A 6905-nucleotide genomic window follows, 5' to 3' on the forward strand; every position below is an offset into this window, starting at 1 on the left:
AATGCAAAACATGCAAGAAAACAGTTTGGGTGTGAAATATTAATGGCATCTCATCTTGCTGAAGGATGACACGAGCTGGGGGAAGGGCAGGCAGAGGAGCCCCAGATGGCCGGAAACCTGCAGAGCCCAGTGGTCGCTGTTGGGAACCCACCAGGAGCACCGCGCTCCCTGGAGGAAGGGCAGGTGTCCGTCCGTCTGTAGCACCCTGGGCCAGGCTCCACTGCTCTGTGCCTTCCCCACATGTCACCCACCTCTATGAGCTCACCTCCCATGGCTCAAGTGCTACCCACTGGCAGGACACTGACCACTGAACAGAGGCTGTGAAGGGCAGGTGGAGGGCAGCCAGAGAGCGTTGAACCTGCTGTGGGCCAACCAGGGGTAGAGTGGGATGTGCCAGAACAGGTAAGTGCCCTGGCTCAGAGAAAGAGAAGCAGGAAGTCGCTCCCTCACTGCAAAGCCAGGCTGAAGAGTCCCCAGCCTGTGCCAGGAGCACCGGCCACCCGCCCTCCAGAGCCCCTGCACCCTTAGAGCTCGCCAGGAGGCTCAGCTGCAGTCAGGCAGTCCAGGCCCTGAAGGAGGACCCAAAGGCAGGGTCTGACAGTTGCCCACCCTGGAGCCTCGTGCTCCACTGGCCACCTGCATGCTCCTTCCAGGGGGAGTATGGGGTGGCAGGGGCCTTCCCACAAGGGACTGACAGGAGGCGGTAGACCAGGTCCACCTGTGCTGGACAGACAAGGAAACTGAAGCAGACAGAGTAGCCATATTCCTGCTACTCAAGCTGGGATCCCAGGAGCAGCCGCGCCGGCAGTACCAGGGAGCTGACTCAAGCTGGAGCACCTCAGGCCCCACCCCGGCCTTCAGGAACTGCATTTAAGGACCCCCAGGGGTTCTCCATGTTCCCACGCCTGAGAGAAACAGACTAAGTGACAGAGGCCACACGGCAGAAATTACATAGGGAAAGGGGCCAGAGACATGCTATTCCCTCTTCCAGGACTTCAAGGCAATTCCACAGTGGAAGCCCAGATCAAATGTTTCATTTTGGGAAATCAAAAACACCCAAGCAGGGCAGGCCACGGTGGCCCAGTAGGCAGAGCTCTTGCCTGCTAGGCCGGAGACCCAGGTTCAATTTCCAATGCCTGCCCATGCAAAAAAAATAATAAAAACCACCAAAATACCCAAGTACCAACGTGGCAATGGACCTCCAGACACGGCCCCTAATGCAAGGCTCCAAGAGGGCTGTGGGGGGGCACCCCCCACCCCCTCTCCCAGCGCCCGCGTCCCCCACCCCCTCTCCCCACGCCCACGTCCCCCCGCCCGTGTGCAGCTGAGGTACGCTCAGGCTGCAGGCCCACAGCAGCACAGTCGGGAGACGGGTGCAGGAGTTCAGGTTCCAGGACCAGGGTCAGACACCGCGGCCCAAGGAGATGTGAGCAAAGGGGGCTCATGACTACCACGGAGACTGTGACCCACCCCCGTGGGGTCAGCAGGACATCAAGGCCCCCACCCAGAGGACGGCTCAGAACTGACAAGAAAACTAGTGGGACCCAGGGGTCAGCCGCACAGGGAGAGGCCTCAGGCTCTCCTGGTGACTCCTCTCTCTCTATTTAACTGCACCAAACCCACAGGCTCAGTGACGGCACCCCGGCTGGGGAAGACCACAACAGGACTGTGCAGGAAGGAGAGGCTGGACACACTGGAGGCGCCATCTCACGTCCAAATCTGGGTGCTGCAAGCAGGCATAGCAACCCGTGAGGCCACTTTGCTGGGCAGCCCGTGGCAGGCAGCAGCCCTGCACTGGGAAGGAGCTGCTAGCGCCTCTCTTTCCTGGTCTGAGTCCTAAGCAGGAGGACAGGGGGCGACATCCAGCCTACCAAGAAGTCACGGGTCAGCAGACTTGGGCAGAGAAGGCAGTGCCCCACTGCCAGTGCCAGTGTCAGGGTCAGCCAGGTGTGCTGCTCGGCCCTGTCCACTTGAGCAGCCTTCAGGCCGAAAGGCCTGCTCAAGCGCGACCTCCTGCTGCATGCCTTCAGGGCACCAGTCACAGCCCACCCACACCACAGTACAAAGGAAAGGGGTCAGAGCCAAATCCTGGGAGGGCCACACAGGCACCTGTTCGGTGAGCACCTCCACGGGCCAGGTATATTCAGTCCTTGGGCTTCTTTAAGGATGACATGGAGAGAAGCTGACTTGGAGAAGACGCGACCTGCCGAAGCACCCACCTCTAAAAGCAGAAATGGCCAGGTGCTGTGGCAGTGTCCATATCGGAGCTGTTCCCCCGCCCCAGGAGGCGGTGCTACGTGTACTGCACTTAGAGACCACAGAAACAAGGTTCCAGGCGCCCCATCGGGAACCCAGCCCCCAGGCCCCATGCAGAGTGCAGTGCAGGTCATGCACCCCTCAAAGCATCCCTACACCTGCGCTGATCAGACTCAGCCCGGACCTCACCCCAGCGGGTGTACCAAGGGGGGCCAGGGACAGGGTGGGGTACATGCTATCATGGGGAGAAGAGTGCAGTCATCTGGGGCATTCCCAGCTGCTCTGGAAGGAGTTGCGGTGCTGCTTTGGCTCGAAGCCCCACCCTGACTCCCAGATGTGGATCGGCAATTCCGGGGGAGCCCCAGACAGGATCTGCAATGCTCACGCATGTCCCCCAAGAGCAGCCGGGAGGGGGGCCACCTGCCCAGACTCAGGCTTAGACAGAATTAGCACCACAGCGCAAAGACGAGGAGTGGGACTCAGGGGCGTGCGCTCCCCTCCTGTACCCCACCTCTGGGTCATCATTTAACCGCTCCTGTACCACCTCTGGGTCATCATCTAAGCCAATCCCAATGTTTCTGTCAGAGTCTCGGCCAGGGATCCACAAGATCATGCTCAAAAGGTTCCTACTCCAAGAAACGTGCGCTGGTTTACCTCACAGACAAGGAATACATCTCTCCCAATTAACAAGAACCTTCACATCATTTAGAGCTTTGTATTTCTGTGTGTGTGTGCACGTGTACACGTACATGTTTCTACGCACATGCAGGCATGATATGCACACGTGTGTGAATATGGAAGTACATCTGTCCATATACATGAGTCATGTATGTGTGTGCATGTGTGTGTGAGCATGTGCATATGTGTGCATAAATGCGAGCATATTCATGTGCCCATGTGTGTATGCAAGCATATGTTAGCATAAATGTGTGTGTTGTGCATATACGCATGAACATTATTACGTGGGGGCATATTTTTATGTGTTGCATCTGGGTATACATGTGTGCACTGACATGGGTATATCTATGTGCCTGTGTGCATGTGTGCATACATATGTACATATTTTTCTGTTGAGTGTGTGTGCGTAAGATGGTGTATTTCTGTGTGCCTCTGTGCATGCATGTGTATTTTTGTGTTGCATGTATCTGTGTGCATGCACATGTTTTGTGTTGCATGTGCGTGCCTCTGTGCATGCACATGTGTTTGATTTTTGTGTTGCATGGATGTGCATGTGTTCGCACATGTGAGTCGATTTATGTGAGCCTGTGTGCATGCGTGCAGACATGTATTTATGTGTGCCTGTGTATGCATGCATAGACACACCTGTATTTGTGCACCTGTGTGCAAGCATGTGTGCATATCTTTGCGTGTGGCATGTGTGCCTGTGCATAGACACAAGCGTTTTTATGTGTATGCCCGTGTGTAGACATGAGTAGACTTATGCACGTGCCTGTGCGCATGCACATGTGCGTGTACCTATAGAGATCCCAGTGCCTCCTTTTGGAGAGGCCCTCTCCTCTCATGCTCCTTTGCTCCCACACCATGCCAGCAGGCTGAAGGCACTCAGTGAAGATTTATTTCCTAAACACGTTCTCTGGGGAGTGATCCTCTCGGTGACATGTGCCCTGCCTGCTCAGAGAGACACTCTAAACTGAAGCCCGGAGACAGAGTACTGGGCTGCTTCCATCTTGGCACCAGCCACAAATCCGGAGCAGAAACAGCCTTCCCAGGTGCTATCTGAAGGGAAATTAGATAACTGATCACTCAGGTATAAAGCAAAACAGAAAAGTTTATTCTCCGGTGGGATATTATGCCAAGAGTTCTAAGCCACTAATCTGCTGCAGTCTGAAACAAAGCAGGATGCGCACAGCAACAGGGCAGGTGCTGGAAGTCAAGCTGGTAAGTGGCCAAGTTGGCTAGGAGGCAACCAAAGGAAACAATTCATCCACCTTAACAGCAGCCACACCTGGCCAACACAAGAAATCAGGTTTCTCACAGGCAGGTGGGCCAGCAGGCAGGCGGACAGGTGAGAATGAACGTGTTAGTCAGGAAAAGGAGAACCATGGAGCACTGGTGTAGGCTCCAGGCACATATTAATGGCTTCCTGACCTGGGCCCCCAAACCAAGCGGGCTGTAATGAGGAACCCAGGAACCCCAAGAGCTGCCCCATCACCCCTGCCCCCAAGAGGCCAGTCAGGGAAGATGCAGCCTGTGCAATCAGGAAACAGCTGCGGGGCACCACTGAGAGGGGGGACAGAGGACCAAAAGGCCATGCCCCAGGGAGCTTGCCCTCTGGAAGGAGAGGCACAAAAACAAGCACCCAGCCCATCCGATGGAGGTGCATGCATCCCGGATCACACAGCAAGATGAGGTGGAAGACAGTCCAGCAGCGGCACCCACTCTGGGCTGGGACAGAGGCCCCTCTGTAAGGACACAGCTGGGCAGAGGTCCGGTAAGGCGAGGGCACAGAGTCTGTGGATTTCCAGACAAAGCCTGCAGCAAAGCCCATGCTGGGGAGCATGGCTGGCATGACCCAGAACAGGAAAGGCCACACGACCTGTTACCAGGAAAGAAACACAGAGGAACAATGGAAAGGGCTGCCTGAGAGGCCAAAGGGTGGGCAGGGGCAGTCGGGGGGCTGTGGGGCCCAGACCCTCCTTGTTGGGGAAGGGAAAGCCCCTGGAAGGGTCTAAGGCCCGGGTGGCACGACTGGACATCTGCTCCAAGAGCACTCCTTGCGCTGTCGTGAGACATGGTGACAAACAGACCATGAGGGCAAGGGGGAAACTGGTTTAATCATCTAGGCAGGAACCAATGGGGGCCAGCATTGGAGCTGGAGTGCAGCAGCACTTAGATTCTGGACATATTTTGAAAGTAAAGCCAAAACAAGTTCCTTGTGGTTTAAATGTGGGGTGTGAGAAAGAAGACAAGAAAGGTCACAAAGTCTAAGACCTGTGCCACTGAAAACCAGTGGTGTGAGGTACTCCTGGCTCTGCACCCACTTACGCTTCAAGTAAATATTTACAAATGTCGACCGTGTGCATAAAACTGAAACTGGGGCCAAGATGGCAGCTTAGCAATGTGCGCATTTTAGTTCGTCCTCCAAAACAACTACTAAATAACCAGAAACAGTACAGAACAGCTCCCGGAGCCATGTCAGTGACCACACAGACAGTGTACCCCAGTCTGGATCAGCTGGACCAGCTGCAAGCCTCCCAAAAACCGTGAGTTCCCCAAGCCGCGGCGGCCAGCGGCCGGTGCCCCTCACCGACAGGCGACTTCCCAGAGGGAAAGGAAAGAGACTCTAAACCTGATCAAGGCGTAGTTCGCTCATTGGGCTCACGGAAAAAGAGGTACAGGGAGGAAACAGAGATTTTAGTGGCTGTGTTTCTACAGAGACTTGGTAGCCTCTGGATTCAGCGGTGGGACTTCTCCGGCTGCAACTGCCCCAGGCATAGGCAGAAACAGACTGCTTTCAGGGCTGTCTACCACCTGTTCCCCAGGGGAGGGGTGAAGCCCAACTCAGGTGGAATCCCTCCCTCAAGGAATTCAGACTCCAGGGCCTGGCAATTTGAAGCCATTAAAACCAGCCTACAACCTCTTCTCCGTCATCACCACATGGCCAGCAGGGAGAGTCTTCCAAAGTTAAAAGTGCCACATCATCTTTTTGCTGGTGGGACCTGAAGGCAGACGCGCCACATACTGGGCAGGATAAGAAAAACAGAGCCCAGAGACTTCACAGGAAATTCTTTGAACCTGCTGGGTCTCGCCCTCAGGGAAAACTGATGCAGGTGACTCCTTCCCCCTGATAGGAGGCCAGTTTAGTCCAGGAAAACCTAGCTGGAGTCTGTAATACCTATGTAGACGCTCCTAAGGGTGGGGAGGGAAAAGGCACCTTACAAGCAGGGCAAGAAATAAGAAACCAAGAACTGAAAAATTATCCTCAGTTAAACAAAACCTAAGCTAGAGGTCCGGAAAAAGCTGAACTGAAGGTCAAAGAACAGATAGAAAACAAACTCATTTAGCAAGAAACCCTAGGTAAGATAAGTGAATGCAATTTCCAGAATAAACTAATTAAGGTAATTGAATGTCTAGACACCAGCAAAAAATAACAAATCACACCAGGAAAATTGAAGATATGGTCCAGTCAAAGGAAAAAACCAATAGTTCAAATGAGATACAAGAGTTGAAACAACTAATTCAGAATGTACGAACAGACATGGAAAACCTCATCAAAAACCAAATCAATGAATTGAGGGAGGACATGAAGAAGGCAAGGAATGAACAAAAAGAAGAAATGGAAAGTGTGAAAAAACAAATCACAGAACTTATGGGGATGAAAGGTACAGTAGAAGCGATGAAAAAAAAAAAAACAATGGAAACCTACAGTGGTAGATTTCAAGAGACATAGGTTAGGATTAGTGAACTGGAGCATGGAACCTCTGAAATCCGACAAGATACAGAAACTATAGGGAAAAGAATGGAAAAACTTGAGCAGGGGATCAGGGAACTGAATGACAATATGAAGCGCACAAATACACGTGTTGTGGGTGTCCCTGAAGGAGAAGAGCAGGGAAAAGGAGGAGAAAAACTAATGGAAGAAATTATCACTGAAAATTTCCCAACTCTTATGAAAGTCCTAAAATTAC

Source organism: Tamandua tetradactyla, chromosome 23 (assembly GCF_023851605.1).
Source record: "Tamandua tetradactyla isolate mTamTet1 chromosome 23, mTamTet1.pri, whole genome shotgun sequence".
Classification (NCBI taxonomy): Eukaryota; Metazoa; Chordata; class Mammalia; order Pilosa; family Myrmecophagidae; genus Tamandua; species Tamandua tetradactyla.